The sequence below is a fragment of the Anser brachyrhynchus genome (genome assembly GCF_964034855.1).
Source record: "Anser brachyrhynchus genome assembly, chromosome: 10".
Lineage (NCBI taxonomy): Eukaryota > Metazoa > Chordata > Aves > Anseriformes > Anatidae > Anser > Anser brachyrhynchus.
Window position 1 is genome coordinate 8,935,553 of NC_137705.1, and position 15,830 is coordinate 8,951,382.

General features: G+C 39.9%; 1 protein-coding gene across 9 annotated transcripts in view; it reads left to right on the forward strand.

The window, feature by feature from the left end:
- The window catches only part of FHIT (fragile histidine triad diadenosine triphosphatase), a 531,998-nt gene that overhangs the window by 470,817 nt on the left and 45,351 nt on the right, over positions 1-15,830 (forward strand). For 6 of the 9 annotated variants that reach the window (XR_013955445.1, XR_013955446.1, XR_013955447.1 and 3 more), the window contains one exon: positions 3,876-15,669. The exons of the other annotated variants lie outside the window; for them this stretch is intronic. The gene's annotated coding sequence lies outside the window, so the exon portion shown is untranslated. The remainder of the gene's footprint in view (positions 1-3,875; positions 15,670-15,830) is intronic. 9 annotated transcript variants of the gene reach the window in all.

Sequence of the window (15,830 nt, forward strand, 5' to 3'; positions counted from 1 at the left end):
AGCGGGTTCAGGCTGCTTTTACATTGCTAGACTTACAGTTGCTGGCATACTGGAGATATGAAGAATCAAGAAGCAATTTCGTATATTGCTGTTGCCTCTGCTGGCAGTTTCCTGCCCTTCAAGATATTTGTTGTGATAGGAGGGAACCTCCCTCTCTAAAGGAAATGTATTTAAAAAGCCCAAGCAGCTGAAGAAATACTGTAGCTCAGCGTGCTTGTCTGAGTTTTTGTGTATATGTTGTTAATTTCTGTCTGCTTTTCTAACTCATATTTATTTTATTAATTACAGCTTTTACTATTTCTGTATTTTAGCAGAAATATAAAAAAAAATCACTCTGGTTATAACAAGGAAAACAGATATGGCCCAAGGAAAGTATATGGTCATTACATCTAACTATTCTTTCCTGCATTTTCTGGGGTGAAAAGGAGCAGTTTGCTGCCTTGCAGGATGGGGATATTTTGACAGAAAGGAATTTTTCATCCCTCAAAAAAGAAATTAAAATGCCCAAAAGTGAATACTTTAATTCACCAGGGCTTTGTTCGGTGAGCCCAAGAACGCTTAGACGTCGTTCCTTTGCTTAAAGAAACTCATGTAGTTAAGAGCTATGGTGCCAACGGGCGTGCCTGCCCGTGTGACGTGGTGATGCTGGGGGCTCTTAGCAGGAGCTGCTTGGAATATACCGGAATATCTGGTGGGCTGTGGCTGTCGGATGGACAGCCCTGGCTCAGGGGTGCACAAAGGACACTTGAGCTCCTCCCTTCGGCACTCTCATACTGAGCACGTCCTGATGAGACCCTGCAGCCGCGTCAGGCTGTACCGTAATGGCAGTCGTGTTCTGCAGCTGCATAATGCCTTTTACAAAGCGCCAGACAACAGTGTGATATTTCATAAGTGATAGAAATTCAGGCACTGAGAGGCCAAAGTGGTTTTCAGACAATGTTATCTGAAGTCAGACACCTAAATGGTCCAAAGACTCGTTGCGGTTGGTTGATCAGGTCTCTCGGTACCTTTATTTAGCTGTTTAGCCTGGTTTCCAGCAGAGCATCAATAGTGTTATTACAGTGTAATGTAATTATTAGATATTACACTGTTGCTTGTTTGCAGTAGGGCAGCTCCCCCAGGCCCTGGAGCGGACGAGGATGTTGGTGGCCGTACCAAAAGGCCGGCAGCGGAGGCAGCCTGGCTCAGGGAGACACTGGCTGTGTCCTGTCCCCTGTCAGCACAGCTGCTGCCCCGTGCATTTCTCTCATGCTCTTTCCCATTTGAAGGATCAGACTCGATGTCCTTCTGTGTCATTTCTGTAGCTAAGGGTGTGGGGACAACCTGTGACTCCAGACTGAGCTTCTGAGCCCACAGGTGTGGCATCTCATAGGAGCTGCCAGCAAGTTGCGTCCTGCTGCTTTCCCCAGGTTAAATTTGTGGGGATTTCAGGGGGTTGTTCCTCCAAGGACCAAGTGCCCAGACCACAGAGCCTCTATGTTCTTGAGAGCTTCCTACGTAAGCCCAAGCACAGGAGCAGAGAGCAGTCAATCGTGTGTACTTCTGAAATTTGAGAATCAAGAAGGACATTATCATTGCAATCCATACTAGTGTCCTGTGTGTCAGCTTGTGGTGCAAAGGAAATCTGAGAAAAATATTGTGTGGCAGATCCCTAGCAGAATGAATATTTTCCTGTTATACGAACTTTTCATGATGAAATGGTCTCATCTCTGCGGAAAAATCTTTGTATTGCCCCAGCTGTTGTCAATAACTTTTATGCATTGACTGCTTTTTCCACTAGACAATATTTACACTTCTCCACTCACCCGATTGATCTTCATTTTTGCAGGGAATTTTTTGGGGGTAAAATATAACCAGTTTTTTTTAAAAAGGTAAACATCCCGGAATTACACTCGAGGGAAGATATATAGTGTAGGCTTAGTGACAACTTAATAGCTTGTAGTATATCAGATGTCTTCTATGCTGCCATCTTCTTGGGAAAAGAATTTCTATACAATGTATAAACCTATGCACATAGAAAACTATATACACTCCCTCACTTTTTCTCTCAGGTGTAAGCATTTTTGGCACTGGCAGGATGTATGTAGTGCCCTACGGGAGCAGCACTGTTCCTCTTCTGCAGGAAATGGAAGAAAACATTAATTCTATTTCTTAGAAATTCGCAACAAGCCTGAAGATTAACTGTCTTTTCACTGAATAGTGTTTACTCATTTCATAGGAAATGCATTATTTTGTTGATTTAGTTTCTATTTGGTATGCTAGAGAAATCAAATTTCCATACAGAAAAGTATACACAAAGGATATGACCTTTTAAGTTTAGCAGAGGAAATAACTGAGTGCAATGTAATTAATATGCCATATAAATGCCAACAGCAACATTAATGCACCATAAAACTAGAACAGTTAAAATGATATAGTCTGGAAATGAAAAAGTTAAGTTTCTCTTAGCTTCATTAATTTGCTCACATTGTATTTCTGTGAAAGAAGCAACAATCTTCTCATCTAAACCCAGAGAATAGATATGCAGGCAGAATACACCTTTTTGTTAGCAGGAAGCTGGGTCTTGCTTAAGGCTTGACTAAACTCCTAAGAGGTGTTAACTATACTTCCGCCATAGTACAATTTTTTTCAGAGCTTATACCCTTAAGATTTTTCCTAAAACCTTATGAATGTCTCAGATCCAAAGCCTGTCCACACTTGTAGATAGGTCAGCAGCATTCTCTAAAATATTCACATTGCTATAGTTATACCATTACGCTGTAGCAACTTCTAGTCTCAGTATTTTTTCTGAAGCAGTCTTCTCATGCAGAGAAAGTCAGTATCCTGGCTGTAGTCCAGTCTTCTTACGTAGGCAAGGTCTTTGCATGGGATAAATGCTTTCTAAGGTTCAGATGACAGCTTGCACTTTAACAAATAGGTCTCCGGGGGAAAAGTGTGGGGTTTAATGCCCTTTTTATTGTTCTGGAACTCAAAAAATAACCACCAAATTCATGCCTAAAAAAAAAAAAAAATTAAAAAATTGAAAAAAAAAGAGACAAAGCTTTAGCTTAAATAAGAAGGGATCTATTCTTCTCTCTGTGTGTGCACAACTCCTGTTAATACTAAAATGTTAATGATAGTTATGCGTTCACATCAAAGGCAGACCAGAACCTTTCATCTCAGTTAAATCTTATTCAAATAATTAATGAAAATAGTTGTCTAGGAAAAAAAAAAAAAGATATTAAGAAATTCCTTTGTAGAGCATCGCAAACTTTGCAGCCCCTAGGGAGCAGCTCCTAGAATTGAGGACACCAACAAATCATGTTTAAGTGGGTCTGTCCCTGCTTTCCACCAGCCTTGACTGCATTACATCTTATAAAAAATAAAGAAAGAAAAAAGAAAAAAAAAAAAAGAAACATGTTATTGGCATTGCAATAGATAATCCAACCAAAATCAAATCAAAAATCCCTGACAAGGCCTATGTTATGAAAATAATCATAAATCTTATGCTGTGGTAGCTTTGTGCCAGCATTAAGCATTCTGGTCAGGCCTGTAGTTGACATAAAAAAAAGGGGGAAAAAAAGTCATTTCAAGTTCACAAATCAAGTCTGCAGCTGTCGTTGTCTTCTGTGCACTGCTGCGGCGGTCCAGCAAAGCAAGCTGCTGGCTGGCCCCTCACTTCAGGGCACGGATACAAACCTGGAACAAGTCCCTTGGTTTCCTTGAGGCAGAGAGGGATAAGTGCAGTCCGGAGCATTTATTAGGTGGTATTAGAGTCAGGTTTTGTTTCTGATGCCTTTTGGATTTCCTACAGAGGCTGAAGTGGCCCGCTGAAACCCCTGCATCTGCGTAATGCATTGGTTTCTGCTATAAAGTTGCTTTTCCCTTTCCCTGAGGTTTCTGCACAAGAGAAATGGAGGTGGAAGCCTGCAGCGTGGAGCAGCATCCCAGTGAGGTGATGCGCCAGGCTCCTGCACGGTTGAGCAGCATCCCCATTGCTCACGCGTAACATGTCAGCCTAAAACCCCAGGAAAAGCCATCTTCATGGGCGGCAGGACTGCAGGCCAGCTGAGGAAGTGCTTGGAGGCTGGTCCTGCCAGAAAGAGTGGCCTGCTCCTAACAGCTCTGACTGTACCTACACAAATTCTGCCTTCATTTTAATTTTGCTTTGTCTTGCGTGGCACCCAGTCCAAAAGAAACTCCTGGGGCTTAGCCTAAGTATTGGCAGGAAGAGAAACAGAGCCATGGAGGGGCAGAGCACAGCTGTGCAGAAGCCCATGATTGTTTCCTGCAAATAGTTTTCAGCATAACTCCTTTACACACGTTACGCATTTGTGCCCCTCTGTGGAAGAAAGGTGGCAGGAAACACCTCACTGTTTGTTACTGCATCAGCCACGAGCGGCAGAAGAGACAAAGGAGTTGTGCGGGTCACAGGAGATGGAGGCGAGAAGGAATCGACTTCTGCCCTCACTGCATCGACTTTCCTGGTTACCTGCTTTGTGTTTCCTTTTCAGTCCTCATCAGATGTTAATGGGATAAGTAGTCTGAAAACGATATTAGCATAGACAATGTCACTACTGGAGCATAGTACCCAGGGAGGCAGTTGTTTGGTACTTTGGCATGAATTTATCTCACGGATCCCTACCACTTGCAACCCTAGCTCCTTCAGATCTGTGACTTCCACCAAAAAGACCTTGGAAGTAGAGGGCAGTAATATATTTTAGAACTTTAGAGATCAGAAAGTTTTTTTATACATAGATGTGCACCATAGAAGTGCCTATAAATAGATATTAAAACTTGCAATTTATAGCCTATCATTTCATGGCCTTTCAAGGCTAGAAATAAAGCCATATTCCACTGGGAAAATGAGATTTGTAGTTTTCCATGGCTTAAAGCTCCTGTTACTAAACCTGATGGGCTGCAAGATATTGGACAAGATATCTGTCACTGGTCTGGAATGTATATAATATATATAAGTGTATATAAATTAAGGGAAAATGATGAAGTTTCTACCAGTAAATGAACAAATTAGGAGATTGCAAGATAACTTGGTAGTGCCGGGAGGAGATACTCCCAGTGAAAGTAATTTTTTTCTTCAGTAATGATAACTTAACAAAGGCAATTAATCCACTACCCCAGCAAACGAAGTCAATGGCACAGTAACCTCCTAATAGTGCTCTGAGGTAAAATGAGCTCCGTTAATGCACTTCTGAAATCATTTTGAAGTTGCAGTAAGTCCCACGGCAGCGGTGAAGGCGACCTGCCCGCAGGACCTTGCTGCGAGGTCTGCTCTCTCTGCGGTTGCTGGAGTATGGCTTGGGATGCGCTCGCTGCCATGCCAAGCTCTCATGGTTCTTGTGGGAAGGAGCAGCCAGCGTGACTGCAAAGATAAAGATTAATTAACAAAATGAAGGGCAAATAAGCAAGGGACTCAGTTTTCTCCCAATACTTACTTCTCATTTATTCCTCTCAAAGTGTTTCATTGGGCTGGGTGATGTCTTATACCACAAATCTGTTCAAGGTGGGTAAGTGCCTTGCTTGACAGCAAGGACCTGGCTTGTACTGATTGCAGGGAGAGGAATGCTTGGCCATGTCACTAGAATTAGATGCCTGAAATCTGATGTCTCACTCACTGTCCTCACACCTCCATACTGGCCTGGCTCTGATTTTTACGTGGAAGTGACCAGGATGCTTAGACACAATTTCCCTTGTGAAAGGTTGGGTCCTGAAAGCGTGAAGTACGTGAGCAAGGTATGGCTCAATTGCCAGAAGTTTAAATAAAGAATTTAAATAACTTATTCAATATAAAAAAAAAATGCCCAGCAAAAGTTAATATTCATTGCTTGTGTTGGTGGTATCCCTCTGTCAGCATTACATATTTATTAAAACAATTTGGAGGTGTAAATTAGAATCAGTCATACAGGTGTGTCTGCTGTGTAACCCTTAATTTGAATCTTCAAGCTGTTTCCATCCCTTCAAATTCATTTTAAAAAATGTATGACTTTCTCACCATCTAAGGTTACCAAGAATTAATCTAAAATAGTTTAAAATATAACTATTCTGTCCCAAACCAGGATTGCAAGTGAGATTCTTTAGCTAAAGAACAGTTTCTGATCTGATTATTTATTTGCTGAGACAGCAGTTGCACAAGTGTCAAGCTCACTGTAACTTCATGAGATATAACAGCTTTTCAAAAAATATTGTTGCTAATTAAAAAAAAAAGACTGTGGAGAGAGATGTAAATTTTAACTACAGAATAAATGAAAATTACTCTGTTGTGATTAGGACACACAACAAAGATATGGAATTGCAGAAGAAACCAGAAATATTTTTGATGTAATTAATGTTGAAATGCAGCATCCATTAAAATCTGCCTTCCCTCTTCTTCCTAGCAATTCACTGCTTTCTATAAACAAAACCTCATCTCGGGCATATTGTGTTTATTATGTTTGAGTTCAGTACAGAATTGATTTTTTTTTTTAATTTTTTTTTTGGATGTAGGGAAATTTCAGTGAAACCTATTCAAGCAAACCGCTTCAGCAAAATCCACATGACTTCCCTGGGAAGGCAGACTAAACGGATTGAGAGTCTCCAGCTGGAAAAGACTAGGATCTCAAAAAAGGGATGAAAGACAGAGATCTCTGAGATCATATGATAATGTGGAGAGGGTTACTAGTAGATAGTTATTTGCTGCTCCAGAAAGAACTGGAGGGGACACGTAGTGCAGTTTTGAAGCAATGACTTTGAAACAAACAACAGAAATAGATAATGCATAATTAAACTGTGGAGGTTGGAAGCAGCCTTGTAGCCATGCTGGGTCTCCTGCCATTTGGAAACAGAGGTGGTGGAAGGCTGTGACTGGTGTAGGTGAGGTCTCACGTTTCTTGTCCCATGGAGAAACAGCACTGAGTGACTTTGGCAGAGCCCAGGGGCATTCGTTCTGGGGTTGCACCATCTGTAGGGTCAGGGGGATGGGAAGATGTGTCCCACTGAATTACAGACTGAGGCTCAAGTTAATGTGTGCTGCTTTAGGATTCTTTTATAGCAGAGACTTGGTGAGTGAGCTTGAGTGCAAAATCCCTGACCTTGGATAATGAGTGCTGTCTAGCAAGCATGGGGTTAAATTTGGGGAGAAAAAAAAAGCAACAGAAGCACTTTTCCTTAATAACCTCCATTAAGTCTGGGAGAGGAAGCAAAGCAATCTCCCAGAGAGGAACCTTTTGAGTCAGACATTAGTCAACACTGGCAAGGATGGACTCGTCTTTCTTCAAGAAATGTCCCTAGCTGAGTTTTAACCAGAAGCCAGTTTCCACACTGCTGTATGCCCTAACACTGCTGGCCTGGGCGGCGTTGGCATAGCTGGGCCTTTTGATCAGTACAGCTGCTACAGGAGGCTCTAATGAATGACAGAGGCACAACACATACCCTCCCTGATTGGTTCAAAGTGCAAGAGACCTGTGAGGGTAGGTTTTTAATTGAAATACTATATTGAAAAGTTTGCAAATTATGGGCACATTTTCCGTTTCTGACCTCTTAGGTTAGGGTACCGGGTCTGGGACTGCCTCATTAACTGTAATAGCTCAGCTTGTAGGAGCTCCGTATTGTTTGATGAGAGACAGATCACATCTTCCTTGTAATTTAGGAAGAGACATGTACATTGTTTTTACATGAGGGCTGAGGTTCTCTAGTGTTGGACTGCATCTGAATTTACTCTAACACTGTAGCGCAGCAAGGAGACAGGCCTGCTCACTGGGTATTTGGTAGCTCAGGGCTTCAGAAGGTTTACATATGAAGCTGCACACCATGAATGAAGGTAGATATTGATAAAGGGACATATATGTTTGCAAATTTCCTAGCAAAACTTGCAAATTAAAACATGTTTTTATATATAATGAAGGCTGGCGGTTTTCTCTAGCTTGGATAGTGTAAATCGCTCTTTCTCCTCATAATTTGCATGGAAATTCTGATTGCTTTGAGTTAGCGGTTACTGTTACTTTTTTTTTTTCCCTGAAGCTGGACATCTCCTGTCAAAGAGAATTTAGTTTAGAAATCTCCATCCTCACACACTACCAGTGCAGTTCATCTCTTCATTTACGGATGTACTTCTGGGTGTACACGTACATATTCCTCAGGAGAGGAACACAGAGTGTTTTTTATTAGGGTGTTTTTTTTGTTTTTTGTTTGTTTGCTTGTTTTTTTGTATAATTCTCACATCTTCGATAGAAAATCAAGCTCTAAAGAGATGAAATGTACTTTTAAACTGGGAGAGCAGTATCTAGAAACCTTCCATAGTCATGTCTCTTCAAAATTGCTGGAAAAAAAAATGTACTGAAGGCAGAAGATGAAAAATGAATCTCTGAAATTGCAGCAGTACCAGCACCAGGTGAAGCGGGTCTGAGAGAGAAAAGCTCTTACAGTTCACAGAGAAGGACTTTGTACTGAAAGTATAACTCATAAGTCCAAGGAAATGTCTTAGATGTAGAAAGGGGAAGGGGGGAAAACAAAAACAAAACAAAAAAACCAGAAACAAACACACACAAAAACAAAAAACATTTTTGTGAGAGAAGCTACTTCCAAAGGTGGCAAACCCTCCTGAGTGACTGCAAAGACAAAACCCAGAAAACTGGCCTGAGTCTCTCAGAACTACAGTCCTGCCTGGAGAAGGACCTGGGCCAGATGACAAAACACAAAACTGCAGAATGGGATCCAGGACTCTGGCCTGGCTGCTGGGACACAAAGCGAGACCCAGGTACATCAGCCAGCTGAGCCATTAACATTAGAGACTGCTTAACATCACCGTTATCACAGCTTAGGGGTTTCATTCCCAGTAGCTGGCAGTGTGACAGAGCATGGCAGCATCAGCTGTGCTCATTCAAAACACCATTGCAGGGCTTCATCCTTTCCAGGCGTCTCCAGGGCCCTGCTGGTCCCTTTGAGTTGCAGTAGCTGGTCTGCAGTGTGTGTGGCTGGAGGTGCTGAGGATGGGGCAGTGCGATGCTGAGGTACACGTGTGCCTACACACCTGTACACTACACCCTTGCTCGAATTTCTAGCCGTAAGATCAGGCCCATTCTCAACTTTTCTTAGTAACCTCTCCTTTTTGTTTGTTTGTTTGTTTTTCCAAAATGTAATATTTGTGCACTATTATGTAAATTAAAGCCTTCTCTGTCCCCAAAGAAAACTCAAACCTGAATAAGGACCAATTAGAAATATGTAAGATGCAAATAAAGGAGCTCCATTGCAAGCAGCCAAATGGATGGCATTTCTTGTTGGTCAAGAAGCAAAGACGGAACATATGACTATTGGGTTAATGATATTTGTGAAGGCAAAGGAAGTAACATACATAACACTTTTCAGTGTTTAGCTCAGTCACTTTTTCTCATTGTCATTATTTCCTCGATGTCATTCAACCTAGGGTCTTGCTTCTGATTCCACTGTGATACACTGTTTTGCCCCAGAATATTCCCTTGCTGCTAGCACCTGAATTTGTTGAAATCTCTCTCTGTGTTCTTTCCTGTTCGTTGCCTACAAGAAAAATAACAACAAAATCTCAAGTATGCATGGTGGTTGGGACATAGAAACTCCCCAAACAAAAAACAAACTTTCATGTTGTGCCAAGAGCTGAAAAGACATACAATAAATTTACAAGTTCTAATCAACTTATTTACACTTTACAGATATTACTAAAGACTAATTAAGGTCTGATGTTAGCTGAGCAGCTTAATACTTAAATTATTAACATTTCTGTTGAAATGCATAGTTTATATACATATGGAAAAAGTAATGTCTGCTGCAATTTAAATTTTACCTTCACTGTGTCTGTATGCTTTGTTGCATACACATTTTAAAAAGGAGCTTTGATAATTATGATTAATCGGTGGTCCTGCATTAAACTTTTTTTCCAATCTCATGTTTTTGCAAATGGTTAATAAACAATATGAATCTCAGGAGAGCCAGAGAATCACACAAGGCACAATACAATATCACCATCCCAGAGAGACAGATTAGGATTTATAAACTCAACAACTGCAAATATAAGAGTGAAAGGAATTAATATTCAGTGTGGAAGGTGTATGCCAAAACAGAGCAGAAGGTGTAAAGCCTGCAACATATAAATCATGTTTGTCTCAGTGGATAAATCTCATTCAAAGAATCCCCAAATGCTGGATGTTCTAGCCAGCTTTGCTGCAATATTGTATGTAAATAGGTGGTGGGAAGTGTGATGGAAATGGTGTCAGATCAAGCTACAACTCTAGTAGTAGGAAAAGTAGGCTTAGAGAGAAAAAGAAAAAAAAAATGGAAAAAGAAAAATAAATTATTTCACTGGTTGAGTGGAAAGTACAATGAAACCAATGATAGCAGAAGCTATCATTTTCAGTGCTTTGCAACTGAATTCCTGAAAATTTTGATGAATTTCAGGATCCTCATTAGCTGAGAACTGGACTGTAAAATATACGTTGGCAATTTCATCACCATGTGCCAGACCCCTGTAGTTAGCTACAGTGTCTGACATACCCAAGTTTGCATCCTCACACAGTGTTGTTACACAATACTCCCATCAGATTGTCCATCACTGTCATCAATTTCATATAAATTTCACTAGGAGGTCAGCACCTGAGATGGCCTTAAGTATGGGACCGATTTATAGAGAACATGCTCTGTGTGTGCATACACATGCATTCCTTCTGATGCAGGCTTGCTAGTAGGAGAGCAGCTAAAGAAGGTAATTTTTTAATCCCCTTTTTAAAAAACATCAGAGAGAACAGACATTTATTTTTGTTTTGTGGTTTGGTTTTATTACATCAAAGAGATTATCCCTTGCAACACAGATGTACTTTGAATGGATTCTTGGAAATACTGTAAAGTTTGGGGATTCAGAAACAACCAGATTCTGAAAACTAAGTAGAAAACATAAGATTTGTAGGCTTGATTGTTAATTGGGCTTCTTCAAGGACTGGATGTTCTGTCTTTTTAGCTAAAAGTCAGCAAAGCCATGTTATTATTCCATCTACAAAACTACACGTGGATATTTAAAATCTTTAATTGTTTTTAGCTTTGTCAAGAAGGGCATCCAAACCATGCTAAGAAATAACACTGGTTTCAGGCTAACATATATTTGCTATTAAAAGGCTCTATTCCAATAGAAATAACATATTTTATTGAAAATAGCTATTTTTAAAAGTACACAGTGAAGATTTTGAAGATGGAAGCTGTTAGGTTTCCCGCTGATAGTCTAAATATTGCGACATTCATTGACCTTATGCTCCCTAATATTTTTCCGATGCACTTGAATAATCTGTCACAACAAAACTAATACAGGTACTGAACTCATTCTTTAATCTTGTTTTTAAGGCACTAATATAAGAGGCTGAATCTTCAAAAGTACTGATTATAAAGCACTTTCATTGCCTTATAGAAACCACACCAAGCATCTAAACGAATCTGTCTGGAGGTACAGTCATGGAATTTTCAAAACCATGCAGAGCATTTATGTAGAGGAATTTTTGGAGCTCACAAACAACATTCTAGGGTCCATTCTTGTTAGTGAGAAGTTAAGATCTATAGGCCAGTTCCCTCAGACTCTCTTGCTCAAAAAAAAAAAAAAAAAAGTAGCTCCCTGCTTATTTCCCTTTTTTTTTTTTTAACTGTGTCTGTGTATAAACCTGTGTGATGGAAATTCATTGCTAGATTTACACAGCTAAAACCCACCACTTTAACAATTTAACACTTGCAATACTTACTCAAGAACACAAACTGGAATAGCCTGACTCCTGAGAAGAAATAAAATTAAGCATGGATATGAAAATGAACAGGATCACACCTGGAATGAAATTAATGAATTTAAAATCAAATTATTTTCCCTATGCCCTGACCTCCCTTCAGTCTGGAATTCAAATTTATTTTATTTTTTTATTTTTTATATGCTACTTAGCCTGCTAGTGGTTGCAAAAGTGTACACAGTGAACAGCATTTAGAGAGATGTTGTAGGGAACTAAAACTAGTCTTTTGGGAATTTACACCATAGTCTTCACTTTGCAGTCCACATGGATACCAGCTTCATTACCCGTTAAGTAGGAGAAGGAAGTAGAGATCTTATTTCAAGCTTTATCAGGACACCTGAGGATGTATTTTCAACCAAACTCAGCAAGACTTCCATCTTGCAGTAATTCAGGGTTTTCTCTTTCCGAGGATCCCAATGTGGCAAGTGACATTATAAATGACAGCAGTTTCTCTGTATCTCCACTTTGTAAATGCATTAATTATAGTGGGAACTATGTGCTTTCTCATTACAATTATTTAGTAGTAACAATAAAGGATGAGATGAAGGTATTAGCTGTACTATTCTGTGAAATACAGAAACAAATTTTCTCTCTCAGGAAGATACCATCCAAGCACACTGCATACACTCTGGTTTAAATAAGCAAACTGCCCATGTCAGTCCACCTCACTGAATCAGAAAATGCATTTCAAGCAAATAAAATGTCACTCTGGTTTCCAGCAAATCTTGAGAGGTAAGATTTTATTTAGCTGTAAATTTACTGAAGAAAGATTCCTTTAATATTTTATGACTCTAGTGGATTAAACCTTGTATAAATCAACAAATTAGCAGTCACACTATATTTACGTTCAGAAGAGGGCTAGAGAAGGTGAAGGCGAAATTACTCCTTCCTGGCAAGTTGACCAAACTGAAAAGCTAAATTGAATGACTTCGGCATGCTTAGAGCAATGCAGAAGTGAGGTGAGGATGATAAATAATACACACTGACTGCAGTTAAGTCAGGTGCAAAGTAGGAGGATTTTTATTATTCTTTGAAGTTTTCTTTTTCTCCCCCTTTGGTGTGGATCAAAGACTTCTCAGTTTTGGGGGGTCCTTTAGGAACTCATAAAATTTGTAAGACAGTGACCTTCATACAAATATTTCTGCCCTGGAATAAATATACCTATAGTCAAATTTTCAAATATTGCTTATGATACTGGCCAAAGAAGAAGAATCCATATCTTTCAAATCTTTGAAGGCACATTGTCTTCTTATATATACTCTTTTCTTTTGTTTAAATTAATAATTTAAATAAGACAAGAAGTACAGATAGATGAAACCAGGTGCTCCAAGTGTGGAGTGGGCTTTGGAGACTGATCTGAAACAGAAGCAAATGGTCTTCAGCATCTTGCGAGTACGTTGAATGATTTTATTGTACTTTCTATCCACCAATTTAGTTTCCTTCTAAGCAGCAAAGTATTGTGATGGCAGAGGGGGTGGCTTTGTGGCCAGACAGAGAGGAACAAATGCCCTCCAGAAAAATACTGCTGCCACATTCCACCCTTCTGTTATAAACATAGTATGAACCTGCACATCTGAGTCTGTTGCCAATTTGTTTTTTTGAGATCCAAAATCAGAACGGCACCTTTGGGAGAGAAAACCTGAGAATGAGGTGTGCTTACAACACATGAAAACATCTGAAATGCTTTTAAAAATTCAAGCCTTAAGGCAACTGGTTTTCTGAAAACAGAGTATCCTACAGTTGGTAGTTTAGAAAATTAATGCAAAAACACCATCTGCTAAACTTCAGATGTATGAATACTATTTGGTCTATAGAGAGTACAGACTGTACAGGAAACTATTGATCCCCCATCTGCTTCAAAATGATCTTTTAAGAATTTCTCTCACTGAATCAAGTACTACATTAGTAACATAACATTATATGGAGCACAGCATCCCAGTTGCTCTTAGAGATGCAGTAAGTAGAAACGTACTGCTATCATCCTTCAGCCACCATAACAGAAAAATGCTTTTGGCTTTATGCATGTTTATTTCCTGTGTAGCCAAGAAAACATGATATAAATCTCAATTAAATGGCCTTGTCTGCAGATATCATGGGTTTGGATGCGTGCATGCTCAGATATTCCTGGGGGTAGACCATACCTTGCAGAGGGGTATCCTTTGTATCTTCTGTCTCCTAATTAATAATTAGATAATATCCAGATGGTCAACCATGAGGAAGTCTGTTTTCTGTTAGTGTAGTTTATGCAGTTCTTGTCCCTGAGTTCAATGGGGCTGAGATCTATACTCTGAGCTTTCAGTTCAAGACAAATACTTCAGCTTGTGCCAATGGACTTGAGCACGGACTGAAGGCACTGCCTCCCTGAGCACAGCATGCGTTCCTTCAAAACCCCTTCAGATCTTCTTGATGCAATGGGACCCAGGACCTTGACACCTTCTTTATGTGCAAATTCTACCATATTCCTAGACAATTTTCACTGATCCATTCTTGGGTATCCATTAGATTTGTTTTCTGAAAAGGAGAAGAAAATAAGTCTTTTATACCTCTTTGTAACAGAGTGGATATAATTAGGCATATCAAAGAATAGTCAGTCTAAAATAAGCACAAATCATTTGCAGAAGCACACTCCCCCCCACTGCCCCTCCTCCTCCCCCCAAAGAATGGTGTGTGTGTGTGTGTGTGTGTGTAACTTTCACAGGGTAAACAGATGCTTAAATTGTGTAACTGTATGAATGCTATTTTATTGTTGTACCAAAAGATATGTGGTTTTAAAAATGGTAGGATTTGCTGTTGTTCTACTTCCCCTGAAATAAGAAGATACATGCAGAAGTAAAAATATGGGATTTTCAGCAAAACTCCAGGTTAATTCTTATTTTGGAATTCCAAGATTTCAGCTCTGAATGCTGGCTCAGCTTACCAGTGATGCCAGCATAAAACCAGAACTCTGGCTTTCCAGCCTTTCGTCCTGCATCCTCTTGTGAGTCCTAATTTCTTAGGGACAGCATGCAGCCTTATCTAGAAGCATTAAATTAAAAATACTCAAAGGACGTTATGTCTCTGTGGACCAGATAAGGATTCCAGCAAGTGTTACGCAGGCTGTCAGTAACCTGTGAACCTTAACTCAGGAAATGGTGATGCAGAATTATCAGTCATTTATTGCAAGATTCACAGCCCCTTTTGCAGATCAAATTGGCTACACTCCACACTGAGTTCCATTTACAAATTAAAGGTTAATATGTTAGTGTTACCAGTGATATATTTGCTCAATCAGTGAACCAATTGTTATACAGCCCCACAGCTTCAAAAAACAATTATCACCGTGACTTGCAATCATCTCTAAAGCTTTCTTTTGTTGTGTTTAGAACCATGCCTAATGCATAATACTCATGTCTGTGGTATATGTATAATAACTATTAATCACTTTTAGACTATTGTAACTAACACAAGGAGCCTTGTTCAAGAAATTTTTTATAATAGTTCAGTAAGTTACATACTGCAAAATTTTGTGCATTGTATTCCATCTTCCAAAATTTATGGCATACAGATCCCAGCTGTTGCACTGGCATATTTCTCCTTACAGTCCTTCAAGGGTTGAGCCATGCTTTCTGAAAGAACATTACATCTTTACCCCCCCTACTTGTCTTTGCACCTAATCAGCTTGGCCCAGGATCATCCCACCTGATTTTAAGCACCCTGACTGTTGTAGTTGGGGTGCAGTTGCCCATGCCTGTGGAGGAGAGGGGAGTTGCCCATGCCTGTGGAGATGAGGATGAGAGGGATGCTCCAGTGCCCACTCTTCCTCTGTAGGGAGCAAGAGGAAAAATTTTGTCCAGTTGTTGTGTTGCCAAATGTCAAGTGGAAGATCCCAGATCTGGATGATGTTAAGAGAGTGGAAAATCAAGATATGCAGGTACAGTTACAGCAAAGTGAGTGGAAAGAGCCTTGGAAGTTTTATTACCTCCCAGATATCTTTGTGTTGTCTGGTGCTTACCTAAGAGATTTGCTTCTCCATTAATGAAAAACAAACAAAAAAAAAATCACGACTTGAAGCTATCCATTTGAACAGGTGTA